Here is a 24,954-nt window from a genome sequence, read left to right as displayed (position 1 = left end):
TTAAATGGGTTAGAGAGAGAGCAAGAGACAGAGAAAGAAGGCTTAACTAACTACTGTTGCTATGTGGTGGTAAAGAGATAGGGAGTTTTCTTTGAAGGCACCATATTTCTAATGACTGTGTCAGTCTAGAGAGTGGTGATGTCTGTTCTGTAAGCTGCTGTCAATATTCATTTACCAAAAGTAATAACAGTACTTTTCTGCATTTAATTTAAGACCAAGTCTAATACACCATTGATTTTTATGGCTTAGCCCTTGTTGTAGTAACAGTGTAAAATGCTGAGTGGATTTTGCCTTCCATCCTACAGTCATCTGCAAATTCAGTTGTATGTTTTTTTTTTTTTTTTTGTCAAACGGGACAAACTCTCCAGGAATTGATAAAGCAGTTAAATGAACAAACAAAACAAGCAAACACGCACGTTGAGCTGACACCACAGCGATGAAGTCCCACATTAAGATAGGGGTCTGAATGGAGAGATGAAAAGTCAGCAAGCAGAGGAGAGTAGTACTGCTGAAATTGAATTCATCCCCAAGTCTTGGTGAGTACCTTCACAAGGTAGACTTGTTTTCACAAAATCTCACCAAGATGATACTGATATATAGACTGCATTTATGTAGCATATAACATGGACAGAAGTAGGTCAAAAACTAAAAAAGATAGCTGGATGCACAAGACCCAGGATAAAAAAGTGCCCAATCAGGCACACTGGTGCCAAGACTGGAAATAATGACAGTGTAGAATCCTCAAAATACAGAAACATTCCTACAATGGGGCTAGGCCAAACCTAGGTGGAGGATGGCCCCCCTGTGGTAGAAGGAAGTAGCAATCCACAAAAATCACAAAAACTGATAGGCCAAGGATGAGCCATAAAGACGATAAAGTAGACTATTGAGGATAAGAAAGAAATTACATATTGTTACTATTATGCAAAAAGCCCAGAATTTCCAGACACAAGATATACAAAACAATTAAGAGAGAAATTAGAGGAAAGAAAAATACTTCCACAAGAAAAGCTGTCAAAAGCTTCAAATGAAACTTTGTGTTCATTATTACAACAGATTTGTGAAAAACAGTATATAGATCAAGAAGCCTTGATCTCTTTGGAAAAAGAAGCATCTGAGGAAGTGTAAAAATATAAACAAAACCAAGAGATATTTGAAAAGTATAAAAAAGAAATATGGACATGGGAAAGAAAGAGAGATTTAATATAGTGCAATATCTACATAAAGGATAAAGCCAAATTAATCAATGTAAAGAAGGCAGCCCCAAAGATATTTGAAGAGAAATACAGGCAAAGGCATCTGGATATGGAAAATTTCACAGTAAAAAAAAAAATATCACAAAGATGGAACATAGAAAATAAGATCAGTAAAGTAGAAGTTAAAAAAGTAGACAATGAAGTTATGGAGTGGCTGCGAAGTAAAGAATTTGATTTAGAAGGTCTGACACAGGTTACATCATAGCAGGATGGCACGAGTCCCCAAAGCAGAGAGAAACAAGAAGATCAGGAGACATCTGAAGAAGAAATATGGACATGAGAGAGAAAAAGAGATGAAATATGGTGTAATATTTATGCAAAGGAGAGAGCAAAACTAACTAATATAAAAAGAGCAGCACCAAAGATGTTTGAAGAGAAATATAGACAAAGGAATCCAGACATGGAAAACTTTACAACACAAAAAATAAGATGACAAAGAGGAAAAGTAGAAAAGGAGATTAGTAATGGAGAAGGTAAAGAAAAAGAAAATGAGGTTATGAATTAGCTGCAAAGAGAAGGATTCAGTGTAGAAAATCTAATTCCGAAAGCACCACAACAGCCACAACAGAATAGAGTAATGGATATCCAAATTAAGGGGAAACCAGTGGAACAGGAAGCAATGGGCCAAGTGCCATATGAAGATAATTTGGAGCCTTCCACAGGAAACCAGTATAAACATTCACTTGGAGCTAGACAACAAGGGAAGGAACAGGAAAATGTGGAAAGTGGTGGAGTCAATCTTGAGGAGTGATAGGCCAGTGAGTTCCTATATGATAGAGCAACGGATGGCACAGGATGAAATTGATGAGACTGTGTCACAGGAAGTTGCTATAGAACCTTCTACAGAATGCCCCAGGAATTAGAAAACAAGGGATATGCCCTCAGTTTGGAAGAAAATGAGGTAAGAGAAGAATTGCTTGATTTAATAGACACGGACAGATATATCAAGATCAGTGAAAGAAATTGACTGCAGAAGGTTAATGCTGTTTGTCTTTCGGCTTTTCCCAGTAAGGGGTCACCACAGCGGAACTCTGGTCTGCTAATGATTGGAGTAGATTTTTATGTAATGCTGAGGTGCCAGCTCGATGCCCAACCTTCAACAAAGGCACGCCCATTTATGCACGCATGTCTTGCGAATACTACCCAACTGCGGGGAGGACATGCAGACTCCACACAGAAGGTACTCCCAAGCCCAGCCGAGAATCGAACAGGAGAACCTCTTGCTGTGAAGTAACAATGCTACCGCCATACCACCACGGCTTGTACAAGGTTAATAAAACCTAAAAAGTCAGAAGTCTGATGAAACAAATGAACAGAGTAATTAGGACTGTTCATAATATAACAGAAGAAAACAGGATATATTACTGTGCAGCTAAATTAATAACTGATAAAGTTCTACCACAAGAACACAGGGTAGTGAGGGAAAGGAAGGTGAGAAATTGAACACCATCATGGAAATGTTGAATAGAGAAAATTATAAAGCAATTAAGACAAGAAATTTCACTGTTAAAAAACTATAGAAAAAAATACTAAGAAAGACAGATGTGATAAAACCAATGAGCAATATTAGAACAGACCAGGATCTGTCATGCACTATCTCAAATAACAAACTAAAAATTTCAGCACAGGTGGAAAAATTTAGAAGATACAAAGATAAATATAAAGGAAAAGTGCAAAATAAGCAATTTATTGATGACCCAAAAAGGTTTTATAGAGAACTGGGAAAAAAAGGTAAAAGGAATTGAAAAAAACACCAAAATAAAAGAAGAAATAGATACATTTTGTAGAAGTATCTATGAAGATCCTGTGGAACATAACAAAGATGCCAAATGGATAGAAGAAGTACATGAAAGAATAAGAAGTTTAAAGGTACATGATATGAAATGTGATGAAGTAACAGCTAGAGAGATTGAAACAAAGTTAGGAAAAGCCTCTAATTGGAAAACCCCAGGCCCAGCTGCATTACCTAACTCCTGGTTAAAAGTGGGTCTATATTAGTGTATCAAATGGACTAAATAGCGAAAGCTATTTAGTTGATCTGATACTGTCGAAATGGCAAATTAGCGAAGACACGGAACATAAAATTTTTTCCCAGGGAAAAAATTTGGTGGGCCATCTTCGGGACTTTGCCATTTCCTCCACTATGGTGCGATCTCGGAGTTGGTATATTTAAGCAGTGGGGGGCGAGTAGGGGGTGTGGGGGGCACAGACCCCTACATGGGGGGTGTGGGGGTGAAGCCCACAACTTATCTTTGTGTTTAAGTGTTTTTATTTTTTTTTTTTTGAGGAGCAGTGAATTTTTTCCCTGGGAAAAAATTTGCTCTTCCATGTATTGAATATTTTGTGGTTTAGACATTATCGGTATGATAAAATAGCATTCGCTATTTTAATCATATGATAATGTAATATAGACGCGTTAAAAGTATTAACATCTTTGCATGAAGATTTAGCCATGAGTAAGATTTATATGTGCACCCAGAACAGACACCAACCTGGCTAACAACAGGCAAAACAATCTTCCTACTTAAGAGTGAACCTGCAAGCTACCCTAAAAATTATAAACCAATAACTTGTTTTCTGACAACTTATAAACTATACATGAGAATTGACACTGACAGAGTTTATAGTCATTTACAAGAAAACTCAATTACGGCAGTAGAACAAAAGGGCAATAAAAGAAAGTCATATGGAACAAAGGATCATTTGTTGTTAAATAAAGTCATAGTGGAGAACTGTAAAAAGAGGAAGAATCTACATATGGCATGGATTGACTGCAAAAAGCATTTGATAGTATCCCTCATTCATGGATAACAGAGTGCTTAAAAATGTATAAGATACATCCCACACTGATCGACTACATTACAGTGACCATGAAACAGTGGCAGACCACTTTGCAATTAAGCCCTGATGAAGGACAAATTATTATCCCAGGGATTGAAATTCAAAGGTGGATATTTCAGGGTGACTCTGTCACTATTCTGCCTTGCCCTTAATCCATTAAGCTGTCTACTCAACATCTCAGGCCATGGCTATAATCTGGCTCCTAGAAAACAACAAAGTGTAAAGACTTCTCACCTTCTCTTGTCGATGATTTAAAACTGTATAGGTCATCAAATGAGTTACTGAAAGCACAACTGCAAGTTGTCAAAACTTTTTCAGATGATATAAGAATGTCATTTTATCTTGATAAATATGCAAAAGCAACCTTTAAAGCAGGAAAACTGAAACACAGTAAAACATCAGTTTGGAATAAGAATATGATATAAAAGAACTTGAGTAAGAAGGAGTGTATAAATATTTGGGAATCGATGAAGGATCAACAATAAAACATGAACAAATGCGAGTAAAACATAGTAAGGAATATTTCAGAAGACTTAAATTTTAACCTATTCAGTCTCAGCGTCTACATTGTATTTGTACTGCAGGTGTAGAGAACTGCTATAGTCATACCACTCCACAAAGGAGGATACACCACTGTCTCTGGAAACTATAGACATTTAAACATCACCAGCCTTGTGTGTAAAGCAGTGGAGTGCAACATTATGGAATTTGTTAACATAGATGCCAGCAGTCTACAACCTCTTGACTCAAAGCAGTTTGGGTTTGTTAAAGGTAAATCTTGCCTTCTGAACTTGATGGACTTCTTTGAACAAGTCACTGATGGCTTGGATGCAGGCAAATCATTCACACTGCTTACTTCAAGCTGAATAAGACCTTTGACAGCATCCCAAAATTTTCCTTGATCAACAGGTTAATTAAACTAAATGTAATCCCCTATGTTACATACTGGATAGCAAAAGGGCTTACTGAGAAAGCCCAATTAATTAGTATAGGGGCCACACTGGACACTAACTCTTGGCTATATACTTCTCTCATGTCAAAGTTGATGCCAGTAGCCTCTGGCTGCATATGTTTTAGGATGACTACAAGCTCGGAGCTGCCAGAAACTCTCTAGCTGACTTTCAGATTCTCCAGGAGGGCCTTCATGTACAACCAAATGTAGCTGGGCCACCGACCATAAGCTAAATGTCAAGAAATATAGTTTTGTGTCCTTTGGCACGCATTAGCACCCATGCACTTACTAGATAGATAACATCCCTTTTAAATTGACAGATTTATTAGGGATCTGGTCATTTTCATTGAAAAGTAACTATCCTTTGATCACCTTCTTTGCACAGATGTTAGAAAATACTTTTAGTTAGACCAGACTAATTGTCAGAGATATATCTTCTAGATCAAGGGAAATTATTCCCTAATCCTCTCTCACCAGGTGCATAATAAAATATAATGCCCTTTTCCATATGTACTTGTCTAAACATATGACTCAGCTCTTGTTTAAACATATGACTCAACTCAAAAAACTTAATTTCTCATAAAAAAATCAAGAGCAAGCCTTCCCTTGGCTAGACAGACTGCCTTAAAGTACTTCTTTCTCTTCTCTTCTCTTCTCTTCTCCTTTTCTCTTCTCTTCTCTGTTTCTCTGCCTTGCCTGCTAAGCTACTAAGCATCCATTCCTATGGAACTTACTTGCAAAACAAACAGCACGCTAAACACACTGTCACTCATTGAAAAGGAACTAAACTTCCACTGCAGTGTATAAATACGACCTACTGGAGACATAAATATCTCTCAAAAGAAGCTGTCTTTTATGGAGTAGACTTCCCTTATTTGTAAAGCAAACTATCTGCTCAACTCTCTAAAAGCACAACCTAGATGAATGATAGGAAACAGTACATTCACTCCTGGACTGACTCCTCAACCCCTCATCAAAAAGGGATGAAATTAGATAGCAACTGTTCATGTTGTGGGGAAATCTGGGCAAAGCCAAAAATAACAGTGGGACAAAGGAACAAAATCAGTTACATATTTTTAAATATTGCTCTTTTAAACTTAAAAAAAGTTGTTAGAATAACATTTTTTCATTAGCATGCATTTTCTGAAGGATATGAAGTCTGAAACCCAAACATGTGTCATTATTTAGTTAATTTTAAATCCTCAATGACTTGCCAGAAAAACAATTTTTGAGTAACAGACCAAACATATGAGTCAAAAATCTAAAAATTCTGCATAAATCTGGACAGCTGAGAGGTATGATAAGGTATGGATGTATCGTAGTATCTTAAAGCTAGGCTAGAAATGATTTTATCTGATCAACATCCTGGTATGAACCTGTGAATCTATAAACAAAGCCAATTACTTAAGATGTAGCTCATGAAACAAAATAGCACATTTTATGCAGTCTAATGTCATGATAATTGTGTTTCTATTAAAGAAGATGGAGAATGTGGCCAAGCCTGTAGCTGCCTTGGAGGTTTTATGTTGCAGCAGAGACAGTACAACTCTAAAGTTTGAGGTGGAGAATAAAAATGCATATTTGACCCTAAGATGGAAAAGAAAGAACTAAACAGGAGAAAATTAGTGCCAGCATTAAACTTCAAGAGAGGTCAAGGAATGAAAACGGCTAATAAACTAAAAGTTAAATTATTTGGTACAAACAGGTTAAAAAACATTTACGTATTATATGATATCTTAGTAAAAAAAGAAACCACTTGTTGCAGAAACTTATGACAACATGAGATAAAGATAAAGGTGGTTCTGATTTTGAGCAAGAAACAAATACACCAAGATATGAGGGTCTTCAACAGAATGGGCTGTGAATGAAATAAAACCATTTCAAGAGAGTTTTTGGCAGCACATAGCTAAGGTCAGACATTTCATTCCTATGATAGAGTAGTTGAAGGGATTATTAATGGACACAAAACAAAACCAGTGTTGTTGCAGATGGGAGCCTACAATTAAATGCACCAACCAAAGTAATGACCCAGAAAGAAAGGTCCACGGAAAGGAGAACAGGACATGTGTTTAGACAGCTATGGTGCTGTACCTGTTCCCAGGCTAGACATTTTGCCCAAAATTCTCCTAACAATAGTAATGTTTGAAGAAAGCATACCCCTCTGCCATTGAGGTCATGAGCCATCTAAGGTGATATCTAGCCTGACAATGTTGCTCATACCCATAACTCTGGAATGATAAGGCTAGATTATATGGTGCTGCCATAAAACACAATCCTAATGTTTCATTTAAAACATAGCTTTGCAGGGTAATCATGGAGCAGGATCTTGGGTCACTCCTAATCCTAAAATGATGATATGTATGTAAAACAAATTACTTCTTGAAGATTTCTTCTCCTTGTCTTCTGGAATGTTTCTCCTCTGAAATACAGGAAGATCTAGCATCATGTATGCAACGAGTGTGACATTTTAATGATGGGATTGCTTATATTTTGGTAGAAACAATATCTAGAGCAACTGTATGACCTTAGCATGTTGTAGACAGGAGCACATACTTTTCTGAGCATTATTGTTTTGGCTATAGCCTTGTTTCAAAACTTAGGTCATATATAGGTTCATAGATTAGTACTAAGCTAACTGCCCTTGCGAGCCATTTTAAGCCTAGCCAATTATCCCTTGTGAGACTCAAACTCTGCACCTTATGTTTGTAAGGCAAATGCCTTAACCATTAGGCCACCCTCCCAACCTAACCATTGAAAACATATCTGAAAAAATAGTATCTAATTACAGAAAACAGGACAGTTGCATGTCGGTGAGAAGGGAGACCTTCTCTCCACTGGGCAGCATTTCTATTTCCATAAAACTAGTGCAGGTATTTTGTTTTATTATTTATATTTTTATTTATTTAATTAATTATTTTGCTCCCATTCCCACAGATGATGAGCAACATCCACAAGCCCCTCTTTTCAATCACTGTGTCTACTGGGCCCATCTTAACCTCTTCCAGAGTCAGCCCAACATGAGTCCAGTGCCAGTGAGGAGATTGAGGACACTGGTGCAACATCATACTGATGCCCGGGAGTGTGGACTAACCCAATGTCAGCCTTGCAAAATCTGCAATAGCTGCCATTGCAAGGTACATGCATGCTTCTGTCCATATCTCACAACCTCTTAGCTGAAGAAATCTGGACAAAGCTTTAAATAATGATGGGACAAAGTCCCAAAAATAGGGACTGATTTTAAATATTGCTCTTACAAACTTAGAAAGTAGCCAGAATAACAGGGTTTGTGTTAAAATGAAATGCATTTTTTTAAAAGATATGAAGTCTGAAACTCAAATGTATGCCATTATTTAGTGATTTCATTCCTCAGTTCATCCCAGTGATTTGCCAGAAAACCACAAATGTTATGAGGAACAGACCAAAATTTTGAGACATAAATTTGGACATTCTGTAAAAATCTGTACAGTTGAGAGGTATGAACTTCTGTGTATGAACAACCTCTTGACTGAGTGGCACACCCCTTGTAATTTAGAGTATTGGTTACCTCTCTCCTCCCCAGGATGGGTGACCTGACGTTGGCTGTTCACTCCCATCTTCCTGTTATGGTACCTCCAACATCCATGCTACTACTCAAACACAGGCCATCTGGGGTGCACTAAGGGCTTTACCCTCCTGCACCATGGGTCCAAACCCATGCATGTAATTGTGAAGCTGCACGTGCATGAAAATTTGTATAATCGTTGCTCCCACAAATATCATAATTTTGCTGGAAGCCTTTATATTGTGTGTTTAATGAGCTTTGAAATACATGCTGCACAAGCATAGAGTTTGTCTCCCTTTTCCAAGATGAACATTTAGAGTCATTATATTGTTTTGTCAGTAGCTGCGGTGGTGGTGCTGCGGTAACGTTGTCGCATCACAATAAGATGCTGTCCGGTTCGATTCTCAACTAGAGTGTCTTCTGTGTGGAGACATGTGAATGGGCGTACCTTCGTTGAAAAGCTTGTGCATCAGGGCTGGCAACTCAGCACGTAAAAATCTATCTGCCAATCATTAGTGGACCGGAGTTCCACTGTGGCAACCCCTAGCCGGGAAAAGCCGAAGGACACAACACAACATATTGTTTTGTCAGCAGTACTTTGCCATCTAGCCCTTTAGACATTTCTGTTTTTTCAGTTTGCTTGATCATTGCAAGATGTTTCTTTGCTGAACGACTAAAGGAGGAGCCACTTGTCTTAAGTTCTAAAATATTATTTTTCAATAACAGTGCCACATATGTTGTAAGGTAAATGTAAGCCAATGCTGCAAGTAACCTTAGTCAAGTACAAAAATACTTGTTCAGGAAATCTAATCGAATGCATTCTGTATTATTTATAGAACTACTATTTTATTGGCAAACTGCCAGCATCTGGAGGCTAATGATTTCTGCAATGCATCTCTGATGAAAAATTACCCTTGCAATTGTTAGGCCTGTTAAACAAATATCATCTTTGAAGTTTTAAGGACTGGAGCACACTCCATTCTTTTTGTTGCATTGTTCAAAGAAGTTTCTGTTTTGAATGAATTTGCAAGCTTTTGTTAAAAGAACAGCTGCAGTCCATACAAAAAACATCAAGGATATTTGGATTAGTCAAAGAATTCTGCTTCCTTTGGTAGCAAAAATGTCTCTAAAGGCACACTAAAATCAATGCCAGCGAGTCTGTATTATTTCAACTCACCGTACATATATGCTTGAATACAGAAAATTAATAATTCCCTTATTATTGTGTGCATTGCTTGTTATTTATAGTGTTTAGCATTTGGCAAGCTTTACAGATTTGTCATTAAATCTCTGTGAAAGACAGTCCTGTCATTAGGAAAGTTATTGATCAGAATGTTAATATTTTCTATGTGTGCATTTTATAGTGTTATATTAGCATACATCTATAGCAGTTTATAAACTGTACGGCCCTATAGTAAACTTGACTGTGTCAGTTTTAATATTGAAACAAATAACAGTAAGAAAATATCTAAGATGAAAGCAGCCTATGATTTAATTCATCTAACTGCTGTACATCAGTCATAGCAATGAAATATGGCAGCCATCAAAATAGCAACAAATAACACAGATCTTACTTGCTTTTTTTGTTTGTTTGTTTTATTTATTATTTTTTTTTTTGCTTAATAATTTTCTTGTAGTGTTTATATTACTGGATGTAAAATTCCTAAATATCAAAAGCATGAGACTCTGTGTAATATGAACTTTACAATAAAATGTCAAAGTTCAAGGTAAAATGTGAAGGTGTTTTGGTCTAACAGAAATGGAACAGATACATACTCAGAGAAATCAACATTTTCCTGATTTAAGTATTTTTTGCTGTTTTTTTACCTAAAATACCTTCTCTTGCTTACTTTGAACAAGCTTAAACTGTTTTTTAGCTGTTTGTTGCATTATATATTATTTGCACTTAAAGTTACATTTGGTCGAAAATTGGTCGAAAGTTTGTTTGTTTGTTAAATTTAACTGTTGAGGCTGCCCACTAAAGTGTGCTAGCCTGTGTAACTGATTTATTACTGGTTACTGCATTTCTGTGTGCTTTCTATCTCAAAAACAAAAACAACAAAAAAAAATCCTTGTTTTCCCGCCTCTCCTCGACTAGTTTAGACCAGTATACAGGCTTTGCTGTATTCTGGGCTGTGGTGTAGTTCCTGTGTTGTCCATTGCCTTACTTGGATAGAAGGAAGTTTCTTTGCTCACCAGTGGGAGTGGGGAGCCTTGAGCAGCCTATCTGTCCCTGAAGGAATGACCTCAGCACAAGAGCTTGTAGTAATTGGTTGTTTTGGACCATTTCTAGCTCTTTTGAAGTTCCCTGTTTAAAATCCGCCTCTGAGCATTTTTGTCTGGTTATACTATTCAGAAACAGCTCCTCGTGGTCCTGCAGAGTGGTCCTAGCAGCAGAGAACTGAGAAAAGCGATTACTTTCCTGATTTAAGTATTTTTGCTGATTTTTACCTAAAATACCTTATCTTGCTTACTTTGAACAAGCTTAAACTGTTTTTTTAGCTGTTTGTTGCATTATATATTATCTGCACTTAAAGTTACATTTGGTCGAAAATTGGTTGAAAGTTTGTTTGCTTGTTAAATTTAACTGTTGAGGCTGCCCACTAAAGTGTGCTAGCCTGTGTAACTGATTTATTACTGTTTACTGTATTTCTGTGTGCTTTCTATCTCAAAAACAAATAATAAACAAAAAAAAAACAATCCTTGTTTTCCCACCTCTCCTCGACTAGTTTAGACCAGTATACAGGCTTTGCTGTATTCTGGGCTGTGGTGTAGTTCCTGTGTTGTCCATTGCCTTACTTGGATAGAAGGAAGTTTCTTTGCTCACCAGTGGGAGTGGGGAGCCTTGAGCAGCCTATCTGTCACTGAAGGAGTGACCTCAGCACAAGAGCTTGTAGTAATTGGTTGTTTTGGAACATTTCTAGCTCTTTTTAAAGTTCCCTGTTTAAAATTCGTGTTTGCATGGCTTTGCGCGATTGTTAAACTTTTTCTGGCTCCGCCAAGTATGCTCTTCAAATTTTCCCTTAAGAAAGCTCTACTCTTATAATAATCAGTCTACTCGCTTTATTATAAGCCTAGCACTTGTTCTCAAAACCTCTCTTCTAAGTAAGCACTCTCAAACTAAAGAAAGCACTACATCCACCTACCACCCCTGTGAGTACCCACTTCCCTTAAAGGCACAGCACTCCCTTATAATATTCTAGCATGTCGAGTGGTAGATTAATAGCATCCTCTCCGGTTCAGCTGGTTAATCTGGGAATCTTGAGACAATGCTACAATTGTCTCATGTACACAGACAACCCTCTCCTCCTCCCAACAAACACAAATACATGTGAGAGATGCAACTATATAGCCAAACTGGAGGCTGAACTCTCTTAACTCAGGACTGGCAAGACCAGACAGGAGGAGAAGGTAACCACACACAGAGCAAACCCAGTCCCACATAGACCTACCACAACTGCAAACCAAACACATAATAACACAAAGACATACTGGGAGGCTCTAACAAAAAACTTACCAAAACAACAGAGGCTCCCAAAGCAGACACCCAAAAATCCACCACCTCAAAACATAACACATGCAACACATACTTCAATAAATCAGTGTGTCAAACAATCACAGCCCTTAAGGCCAAACACTATGCCTGATACACTAGTAATAGGTGACTCTATAGTCAGACACACTGAAGTTCCGCTTACCAGGCTGAACAAGGAGAAGGTAACGGTGAGCTGCCTATCGGGAGCTAGGATCCGCCACATAACACACGCACTCAGGTCACTCCAAAGCAAGTACAAATATGACTCTGTCATTGTCCATGCCGGTGTGAATGACCTGAGATGTACCTCCCTGGACTACATGAAAAGAGACATAGAGGAGCTCTCTGATTATGTAGCCCAGGCTGGTATGACCCTGACCCTGAGCAGCATCTTGCCCTCACCAAGAATGATGTCACAACACAAAGGCAAGATGATCAGCTTTAATAATTGGCTCAATTACTGGTGTCATTCTAGGGGGATCCAGTGTCTGTCTGCTTGGGATGACATGCTGGACAAGCCACGCTGCTTCACAAGGGATGGCTTGCATCTGTCACCACTGGGCTTCCGGATATTGGCTAAGGCTCTTGCCACCCCCATAGTGCCTTTTTTAGGCAAGGCTCAAAAGACAAACCCACCTCCTTAGAAAACAAAAATGGAAAAAAATTAAGGGTAATGCTGCTCAATGCCAGAAGTCTAAATCTCAAGATGCAGGCTCTTGAAGCACTCCTCAGTATGGAGAACATCGATGTCTGTGCAGTCACTGAAACCTGGTTCAAGGCTCCTGAGAGCACCCCAGCACTACCAGGCTATACCTCGTATCATGCTTTTTGGCCCCAAAACTCGGGCCAAACCAAAAAGGGGGGGGGAGTGTCCATATTCATCAAGGACACCCACACCTCCAGGTTAGTGGCAACACATGAAGCATCAGAGACCATCCAGGTGCAACTAACCATAGGCAAAACTGCTATACAACTGGTAGCATGTTACAGACCACCCTCCCAATCTCAGGAACCCCATTCAGCCTTCCTGAAGACATTGGAGGATATGAATGTCTCACCAAACACCATCATATTGGAAGACTTCAACCACCGTAACATAGACTGGGTGCATTATTCTAGCCCTAACACCCTAGCCAAAAGGTTCCTGGAATTCATAAATTCAAATGCAATGGAACAGCTAGTCACCTCTCCCACAAGGGGAGATAATATACTAGACCTGATCATCACAAACATGGGGACAAAGTGCTCCACACCAGAAGTATATCCCTCACTAGTGAGATCTGACCACAAACTAATCACCCTGGATATACATATACCACCTCCACCCCCAACACAAAAGACTACAGTGAAAAACTTCTCAAAAGCCGACTTTACACTTCTTAAGACTGAGATGGTATCCTTTAAGCCCACTGGGCCAGTGGAAACCACATCCCACAATGCTGAATCCTTCACAAATGCTTTCTACGGACATCTCCAAGAATGCATGGATCATGCAATCCCAAATAAAACCAAGACCCTCTCCACCAAGGGCAGGCGTCCTGTCTGGTGGACCCCAGCCATAAACAAATTGCATAACAAAAGAAGGAAGCTACTGCACGTCAGAGCAAAATCCCATAAAGAGAAGGCATCTCTGATCAGCACTAGTAGAAAGCTACGTTCTCTCATAAAACATCCAAGGCCAACTTTGAGAGAAAAATCGCTATGGACACTAAAGATAACCACAAGGCCTTCTTCTGCTATGTTAGAAACCTGGGTGGAAACCCTCAGATATGCTCAGAGTTAGTTCACAATGACAAAAAATACACTGAACCCACAGATATTGACAACATTCTGGCAGACAGGTTCAGTGCAAATTTCTCCCCTCCCTCACCCCCAAAAGAGGAAATACTTATCCCAGCTGAATGTAACCTCCCTGTCATCTCAGATGTCCAGGTGAGAACTGCCCTCATCAAAGCTAAAAACACAGTATCACTGGGACCTGACGGTATCCCGGATTGCGTGCTACGTGAACTTCAAGAGGAGCTAAACCCGCACATAAAAATGCTATTTAACCTTAGCCTTACTACAGGATATGTACCTGAACATTGGCATACAGCAACAGTGATCCCACTCCACAAAGGAGGCACCTCTACAGACCCTGGTAACTACCGCCCCATAAGCATAACCAGCCTGGTTTGTAAAGCTATGGAAAGAATCACTATGGAACTCATAAACAGAGACATTGGGGACCTACAGACACTTGATCCCACCCAGTTCGGCTTTGTAAAGGGCAGATCCTGCCTTTTGAACCTGGTTGACTTTTTCGAAACAGTCACTAGAGCCATTGACGAGGGCAAAGCAGTCCATACAGCCTACCTGGACTTGGCTAAAGCTTCCGACACAATACCCCACTCAGGCATCATAGATAAGCTCAACAGCTTAAATGTAAATCCATATGTCACAAGATGGGTTGCAAACTGGCAAAAGGATAGAACCCATAAAGTCAAAATCACTGGAGCCATGTCAGACTCAAAGCCAGTCACAAGTGGTGTCCCACAGGGCTCTGTCCTGGGACCCCTCTTGTTCGGCATTTATTTCTCAGATGTGAAAGCAAACATGGGAGGGTTGTGGCTGACAAAGTTCACTGATAACTGCAAACTAGGCGCCATAGTCGATACACCAGCTGACACATACATCCTACAGAAAGGCCTCACTGAAACGGACAACTGGTGCCTGAGTCATGGCCTTAAACTAAATGCCAAAAAATGTATAGTCATCCCCTTTGGGAAAAACAAAGTACCCACAAGTTATCACATAGACAGTAACCCACCGAGTATGGAAAAATTAATCAGAGACCTGGGGACCCAAGTCGATAGTGACCTCTCATTTGACACCCACATTGCCAAAGTGGTTAGAAAGACTTTCTACCTTGCCCACCTTATCATGAAGGGATTCACATCCAGATCAAAGGAGGTCATTGTACCCCTATACTCCTCCCTTATCAGGCCCATGATTGAGTACAATGCCCCATTTGGTATGTACCTCACCCGGCACTTGCAACAGCTGGAGAGACCCCAAAAGTACCTCACCAAGAGGATCAAGGGTTTCCAACATATGCCATATGCTGCCAGACTAAAGAAACTCCAGCTCTATTCAGTAGCATACCGCCTACTCAGAGGTGATCTGGGCCTGACGTACAAGGCCATGTCCAATCAGGAATTGATGGACATGCTCCACCTCAAAAAATCCAAATCCATCAGAACCATGAGAGCTAAAGATTTAAACCTCAGCACAAATATGAATAGGACATGCTGGAGGGACAGATTCATAACTCAGAGGCTTCCCATACTCTGGAACAGAATCCCAGTTCATGTTAGGCAGAGCTCCTCACTGACTCTCTTCAACAGAAATTTTGACGAGTGGATGGGAGATCGTAGGTTTACCCCAGGGGTCATCTCTGTGTCACTACTAGACAGAGGCACAGTAAACTAATTCTATTATGTAAGGGGGTCTTCACTGTGTCACTACTAGACAGAGGCACAGTATTCTAAATCTATTCTGTACACTTTTGTACCATTACATGGGGTGGCGAAAGCCACATCACTATGGCTAGGCTTATAAATGCCCCAGGGCAGATAGCCTAGTACTAAACTATGAAACTATGAAACTGTGTTCAAGTTCATTTGAAAGGTAAGAAGTGGCAAAGCCAAGGTGGTGTTATTGATATTGTAATATAAAGCAATAAGACAGAAAAAAAGATATGGCTGGATTCATTAACAGCAACACAAAGTGTAGCTATTGTGTAGCATGCTACTTGGTATTCATTAAATGGCTCTTCACAATCTGTCTAGCTGCCAAATAAAGAGAAATGCTAATTACAAGATAAAGAGACGAAGTATGTGTTAATTAACCAATCCATTATGCTACTAAACCAGCACAGCTCCTGATGCCAAACAGCAGGTCTAAACTCCTCCCAAACACACGTATGCTTGTTCTGGAAGTCAAAGGCAAAAACAACAAGCTGCTACTAAGCCAACACAGTTCCTAATTCCAAGCAGCAGAACTGAACACCTCCAATAAGCACAGTCAGAGAGGTGAAACTCATCAAAGATAAACTCAGCCAGATAGCCAAACTCACTGAAGCAGGTCTTTTTAAATTCCAAAGGGATAAGCAAACAAGACTCCAATAAACGAACAACTTCAATTTTATTAAGCACCACGATACTGCTTTTCGTAGGCGCCCTGCACCAACTTCTTCAGACTTTGAAAAATAACAACTCACACTTAAGTGCTGCTACATTTAAAGCCATTGCAAGCAAAGTCTATTACTAAACTCACCCTCCAATTACGTTAAAGGAGCAGGCACAAGTAGCTTCAGTCTAACTAAAATGTTCCTATCCCATAAACACACAATATAAAAAGTTGCATGTGATATAAGATATACAACTATAAAACTAATACTGTTCCTTACATAGCACTTAAATAATGCAATCGAAAGTTAATAATATTATAAAAACACACTTACTTTGAACCAAATATGCATAAGACTGACACATTAAAATAAATAAAAAGCATGCCATAATATTTCAAATATTAATAAAAAGACATTCCATCTACCAAACATGGTATAAAATATAATATAAATATCAAGATCGCTCAGCCGATCCTATGTCCAAATCACACCCGATGTTATACGCCCCATGCATCATCTTTCCAAACTCCTCAGCTTAAGGACACAGCTGATAGATAACATACTATTGAGGCCGGGGTGATGGTAGGCTTCCAGTCTCAACTGCCACATAAGCTCCTTCATTTCTAATTTCAGGGATTCAGTCCCCCCCCCAATTCACATAGTTCAACTGGTCAATGATCATAAATGTAAAATCATGGCCAGGGTGATTGTAGACATGATTTGCTAGGGCATTCTCCAGTTTAATCTTCTTCATGGCATATAAATGTTCGTACATGCATTCATTCAATCTCCTGTCCGTCTTGCCCACATAAAAAGCTGGGCATGACAAACAAGAAGCGAGATACACCACGTGTGTCGATGCACAATTGTATCTCTCTTTGATAAGGTACTTGGTGCCCCTAATCGTGAAATATGTGCCCGACCTCACATATCTACAATGTTTGCACATATTGCACTTACAGCTCTTGCAGTCATGTTGCCACCTTTCCTTTCTAACATGTTCTTGATATTCAGACCCCTCCTGAATGTAATCTTCAGGGCCGGCCCTAAATTATTGGGTCCTGTTAGTTCAGTTGGCAACAAACCCCAATTTTTCTGGATGATGGACACTATAGCTCTAGCATCCATGCTAAAGGTTGTAATGAAACTGCAATGGTATACACCTCTAAGTTGGCTGTCACCCCTGGGGTAGCTATTCTCCGAGACAGAGTGACCCAAAATGGGTTGAAAATAGCCCATTTCCCTTTTGGATCTAACCTCTAGACACAAATCCACAACCAACTCCTCAGGGTAGCCCCTACATAAAAACAAATTCGATATGAACCGGCACTCTTCCTGGAAATCACCATCTCTCGAGACCATTCTGACCGCCCTCACAAATTGGCCTTTTACTATTGATCTCTTCTGGAAGGCCGGATGTTCACTATTGAAATGCAAATAAGAATTGGAAAAAGTGGGCTTGTGATGAATTTTGTCTAAAAACTGGTTCTGGTTGCTGTCCTTGAATAATTCCACATCTAGGTATCCTATTCTGTCTGTGTCAAAAGTAGAGGTAAACTTTAAGAAATGCATGGACTTGTTGAAACTCCACCAGGTCATTGGCCACCGAAGAGTTGCCCTTGAGGATGATACAAATGTCGTCCAAGAAACTGGTATATAAGGATACTCATTCTAGGAAGATAGAGTTAGTAAACATGAATTCCTTCTCCCAATGGGCCATGACCAAGTTGGCCACACTTGCCCCACATGGTGAGCCCATGGGGACTCCAACTAACTGATGGAACCATATATCGTTGAAGGAGAAGTAGTTACATGTTAAAATGATGTCCAATAGGTCTTTTACCATTGAAGTTTCACTCGCTGGTGCCTGCTTTGTGGTAATTTCTAACTCAATCCATTCCACCGCTACATCATGTGGAATGGATGAGTACAGGTCAATGACATCTACCATCAGAAAGTGGTAATCAGGACTGTACGAAATGTTTTTCACCTTCCCCAAAAAGGACCAGGAATCTTTATAAATATATGATTCACTAGCCACATATTTTTTTAGAATGTGATCCACAACTTTGGCTGCTGCGTATGTTACACTCCCTCTAGCACTCACCAACTGGCGCATGGGTGGGTCTCTAATGTTTTTGTGGATTTTCGGGTTCCCGACTTCCAGGAAGAGTGCCGGTTCATATCGAATTTGTTTTTATGTAGGGGTTACCCTGAGGAGCTGGTTGTGGATTTGTGTCTAGAGGTTAGATCCAAAATGGAAATGGGCTATTTTCAACCCATTTTGGGTCACTCTGTCTCAGAGAATAGCTACCCCAGGGGTGACAGCCAACTTAGAGGTGTATACCATTGCAGTTTCATTACTACCTTTAGCATGGATGCTAGAGCTATAGTGTCCATCATCCAGAAAAATTGGGGTTTGTTGCCAACTGAACTAATAGGACCCAATAATTTAGGGCCAGCCCCGTAGATTACATTCAGGAGGGGTCTGAATATCAAGAACATGTTAGAAAGGAAAGGTGGCAACATGACTGCAAGAGCTGGCATGTATAAGTGCAATATGTGCAAACATTGTAGATATGTGAGGTCGGGCACATATTTCATGATTAGGGACACCAAGTACCTTATCAAAGGGAGATACAATTGTGCATCGACACACGTGGTGTATCTCGCTTTTTGCTCATCATGCCCAGCTTTTTATGTGGGCAAGACGGACAGGAGATTGAATTAACACATGTACAAACATTTATATGCCATGAAGAAGATTAAACTGGAGAATGCCCTAGCAAATCATGTCTACAATCACCCTGGCCATGATTCTACATTTATGATCATTGACCAGTTGAACTATATGAATTGGGGGGGGGACTGAATCCCTGAAATTAGAAATGAAGGAGCTTATGTGGCAGTTGAGGCTGGTAGCCTACCATCACCCCGGCCTCAATAGTATGTTATCTATCAGCTGTGTCCTTAAGCTGAGGAGTTTGGAAAGATGATGCATGGGGGGGTATAACATTGGGTGTGATTTGGACATAGGACTGGCTGAGCGATCTTGATATATATATTATATTTTATACCATGTTTGGTAGATGGAATGTCTTTTTATTAATATTTGAAATATTATGGTATGCTTTTTATTTATTTTAATGTGTCAGTCTTATTATGCGTATTTGGTTCAAAGTAAGTGTGTTTTTATAATATTATTAACTTTCGATTGCATTATTTAAGTGCTATGTAAGGAACAGTATTAGTTTTATAGTTGTATATCTTATATCACATGCAACTTTTTATATTGTGTATTTATGGGATAGGAACATTTTAGTTAGACTGAAGCTACTTGTGCCTGTTCCTTTAACGTAATTGGAGGGTGAGTTTAGTAATAGACTTTGCTTGCAATGGCTTTAAATGTAGCAGCACTTAAGTGTGAGTTGTTATTTTTCAAAGTCTGAAGAAGTTGGTGCAGGGCGCCAACGAAAAGCAGTATCGTGGTGCTTAATAAAATTGAAGTCATTCGTTTATTGGCGTCTTGTTTGCTTATCCCTTTGGAATTTAAAAAGACCTGCTTCAGTGAGTTTGGCTATCTGGCTGAGTTTATATTTGATGAGTTTCACCTCTCTGACTGTGCTTATTGGACGTGTTCAGTTCTGCTGCTTGGAATTAGGAACTGTGTTGGCTTAGTAGCAGCTTGTTGTTTTTGCCTTTGACTTCCAGAACAAGCATACGTGTGTTTGGGAGGAGTTTAGACCTGCTGTTTGGCATCAGGAGCTGTGCTGGTTTAGTAGCAGTTTGTTTTTTCTTGCCTTTAACCAATCCATTATAGTAGAGCTATTCAGGAAGCTATAAAGCAATTGTCAGCGTAGACTTTTACGTAGAAGGAGGAAGCTACTACATGATAGAGCAAAATCCCAAAAAGGGAAGGCATCTCTGATCAGTACTAGCAAGAAACTACGATCCCTCATAAAATCATCTAAGGCCAGCTTCGAAAGAAAAATTGCACAAGACTCTAAAGATAATCACAAGGCCTTCTTTAGTTATGTCAGGAACCTGGGTGGCAACTGCCAGATATGCTCTGAGTTAGTGCAAAATGACAAAAAATACACTGAACCCACAGACATTGCCAACATCCTGGCAGACAGGTTCAGTGCAAACTCCCCCCCCCCCCCCAAAAGAGCAAATGTCTATCCCAACAGAGTGTAGCCTCCCTGACATCACAGATGTACAGGTGAGAGCTGACCTCTTCAAAGCAAACAACACAGCATCAATGGGACCGGACGGTGTCCCGGGCTGCGTCTTACTCGAGCTCCAAGAAGAAATGAACCCTCACATAAAGTCACTGTTCAATCTCAGCCTTACTACAGGATATGTACCCAAGGAATGGCATACAGCAACAGTGGTCCCACTCCACAAAGGTGGTGCCACAACGGACCCCGGAAACTATCGCCCTATAAGCCTGACTAGCCTGGTCTGCAAAGCTATGGAGCGTATCATAATGGAACTCATAAACAAAGACATTGGGAACCTCCAAACACTGGATCCTACCCAATTTGGCTTTGTTAAGGGTAGATCTTGCCTCTTGAACCTGGTTGACTTCTTTGAAACAGTCACCAAGGCCATAGATGAAGGGAAGGTAGTCCACACAGTCTACCTGGACCTCACAAAAGCCTTCGACACAATACCCCACTCGGGCATCATAAATAAGCTCACCAGCTTAAATATCAACCCCTATGTTACAAGATGGGTTGCAAACTGGCTCAGGGATAGAACCCATAGGGTCAGAATTGCAGGTGCCATGTCAGACTCTAAACCAGTTACAAGTGGCATCCCACAAGGCTCAGTCCTGGCACCTGTCTTGTTTGGTATATATTTCTCTGAGGTACAGGCTAACACGGGAGGACTATGGCTGACCAAGTTCACAGATGACTACAAACTGGGTGCCATAATCGACTCGCCGACTGACACAAGCATCCTCCAAAAGGGTCTCACAGAGACGGATAACTGGTGCCAGAGCCATAGCCTAAAGCTAAATGCCAAAAAGTGCATAGTCATCCCCTTTGGGAAAAAGTGCCCACAAATTACCACATAGCTGGTAATCCATTAAATACGGAAGAAGTAATTAGGGATTTGGGGAACCAAGTAGATAGCAATCTCTCCTTTGACAATCATGTTGCCAAAGTGGTTAGAAAGACCTTCTATATAGCCCACCTTATCACGAAAGGGTTCACATCTAGATCAAGAGAGGTCATTGTGCACCTCTACTCATCACTCATCAGGCCCATAATTGAATACAATGCCCTATTTGGGATGTACCTTACCCGACACCTGCAGCAACTGGAAAGACCCCAAAAGTACCTCACCAAGAGGATCAAGGGACTCAAACCGATGCCCTACCCAGTTAGGCTAAAGAAACTCCAGCTCTACTCAGTTTCTTACCGCCTATTCAGAGGCGATCTGTGCCTGACTTATAAAACCATGTCCAACCCAGAATTAATGGACATGCTCCACCTCAGGAAATCCAAATCCCTTAGAGCTACACACTCCAGGGACTTGAACCTCAGCACAGAAATAAATAGGACATGCTGGAGGGACAGATTCATATCCCAGAGGCTCCCCTCACTCTGGAACAAAATCCCAATCCATGTAAAGCAGAGCCCCTCAATGACCCTCTTCAAGAGAAATCTTGATGAGTGGATGGGAGATCGTAGGTTTACCCTGGAATCTCTTCTATGTCCCTACTAGACAGAGGCACAGTAAACTAACCTTGAAAGGGCTATCTTCTGTGACCTACTATACAGAGGCACAGTCAACTAATCTAAAAGGGTGGCAAAAGCCAAACACACTCTGGCTAGGCTTATAAATGCCCTAGGGCAGATAGCCTAGTATCAACCTATGAACCTATGAACCCTATACATTAAAACTCTGGAATACAGCACAATTACACTTAGAAAAAAAGCATGCTAGGGGTTGCTGCTGCTCATTATATGTTGTATGTATAACAGGCTTTAAATCAGGTTGATATGATTGCTTAGCTACTATGTAAATAACTTTTATTGCCTAGCCTTAAAAATGTACTGTATCTGATATTGCTATTATCTTTATTGGAGCTTTTCTCTCCAGGCCTCTACTGAAAATGGACATATATCCAGTTGGACTATCCTGGTCAACAAATGTAAAATAAAATAAATAAATAAATGTCATCCCAGGCAGACAGATACTGGATCCCCTTAGAATGACACCAGAAACTTAGCCAATTGTTGAAATCAATCATTTTCTGCTTGTACTGTGGTATCATTCTGGGTGATGGTAGGATGCTGCTCAGGGCTAGGGTCATACCCACCTGGGCTACATAATTCAAGAGCTCCTCCATGTCTCTTTTCATGTAGTCCAGGGAGGTACATCTCAGGTCATTTACACCCACATGTACAATGACAGAGTCATATTTGTACCTGTTGTTGAGGGACCTGAGTGTGTGCGTTATGTGCTGGATCCTGGCGCCTGACAGGCAGCTGACTGTTACTTTCTCCTTATTCAACCTAGTGAGTGGGACATCAGTGTGCCTCACTATCAAGTCACCTATGACTGGTATCTTGGGCATGCTGTTTTGCCTTAGGGGCTTTGGTTGCATGGCACACTCTTTAGGAGAGTTATGTGTCTCGTGATTGGTGGTCAAGTGATTTATGGAAAGTGGTGAAATTACCACTATCCATAAAACACGGAATAGGTCAATTATACCATTATTTCACAACTATACTAAGAAGCGAGACTGAAGTACTTAATGCTTCCACTGTTTTACTTGCAACACTAACTGAAATACAAAGTGGTTCAACATTTATATTAACAATCATTCACAAATGAGTAGGAACAAGAAATCAAAAACTTTTCATCTGCAATACATATTAATAAATGCAAGCTTGTGAGTAGGCTATCATTAGCTATCTACTGTGTGTATCATACATATATGTAACCCTAAGTCACAAAGACATGTGCGGAGGGCAGGGCACAATCATCCTCATTTGCAGAGTAAGGGGGGGTAGTAGGAGGGAAAGGCTGACACCAAAAAAGTGAGTGTGTGCAAGTAAGAAACACAAGTATCTCTCAGAGTATGCTGTGTTCATGGTCAGTAGCAATCAGTGGTGGCTGGTGACTTCAAATCAAAGGGGGGCTACAGGAGACAGCTGAATGGGTGGGGTCAATGGGAATGGGTGTGGCCAACTAGAAATGGGGGGAGCTATGCTCAAAACCACAAAAACTGTAACTTTAATTAAATACACTGCCCTGAGTGCCAGACCATCATTATGAGAGTCCAATCAAGACAAAATGAAGTGCAGAAAAAAAACATATTTCAATCCATTGGCTGCATGACAGCTTACTTAATATCTAGATGGTAACAAAAAGGTTGTGAGGCATGAAAAAATAAATTACTTTTTAAATACATTACTGGAATGCTAGTCAAAATTAAGTCTAAGAAAAACAAGCAGCACTCAACACAATCCACTTCTCCTTGTACTCCAGTTCTAATTATAATTTATATTCAGCTTTATTAAACTATCAAGTAACATGCTGGAAGTAGCAATCTCTGTGATACCCCCACTTGTAAAAATGTTTCTTATCGAAAAAAGACCTGCTGCCTGACAACAACTATTTACTTGTTTCATGGGGAAAACATGATCAAAGTAAAAAATGAAAAGCAAACAGGAAACAAGCTCAACATACATTGCTTAAAAGATTACTGCACAGGATATGGACCACACATGATAGATTGGCATTCTATTTAGTTTGCAGGTAAAGCCTGTAATGAGCTCTTAAAATAATGTAATCCTATCCTTTATTACAAATACTGTCATATGCATTTAAATACCCAAGGCTTATATGTTATCTAGTTATGTAAGTATTCCCTGCATGGCAAAAACAGAAAGGCTTTCAATGTTGGCAATTCTTTAACAGTATGCTTATTAAAACTTACTTGCATCTTACAATCTCAGACAAGCTTACCAGATGGTCATTAAAGCATTGCTACTTAAACAAAGAACATCAGGCACTTTCTGAATAATAATAATAAGCATAAATCAACAGTATAAAAATATACAGAAACCAGAACATTCTGCAAAATCAAGGACAGATGAAAAGCCACTGTCGTACTTGTGTCTACCTTGGATGGGGGGATACTCTGCACACTTACACTGCATAACTGCTCCTTGCCTTGCTTGGACACATACAGAGTCACTACATGGGGGAGTGGGGTGCAAGAAGTATGTCACAATTTGAAATGTCTCTGGCTGACTGCGATGGCCTTGACACATTTGTCATACCTCTCAACCTCAGAGCAAGAAATCTGGACAAAGCCATACATAGAAGTGGACAAAGGCCCAAAAATAAGGACAATTTTTAAATATTGCTCTTATAAACTTAGAAAGATAATAGAATAGAAGGTCTTGCATTAGTATGAATTTTCTGAAGGGTATGAAATCTGAAACTGAAATGTCTGTCATTATTATCTAACTTCAGTCTTTAATGATTTGCCACTAATTTGCCCAAAAAACCCCAGAATTTTATGAAAAATGGACCAAAAATGTGATTCAAAAATACAAAATAGCCACACAATACAGCTGGGAACCTGTCAAAGAAGGGACACTTTTTAATATTAGTACTGCTAACTTGAGC

Source organism: Protopterus annectens, chromosome 3.part0 (genome assembly GCF_019279795.1).
Source record: "Protopterus annectens isolate FY-2018-M chromosome 3.part0, PAN1.0, whole genome shotgun sequence".
In the NCBI taxonomy this organism is placed as follows: domain Eukaryota; kingdom Metazoa; phylum Chordata; order Ceratodontiformes; family Protopteridae; genus Protopterus; species Protopterus annectens.
Note: the sequence above shows the minus strand (reverse complement) of the source record.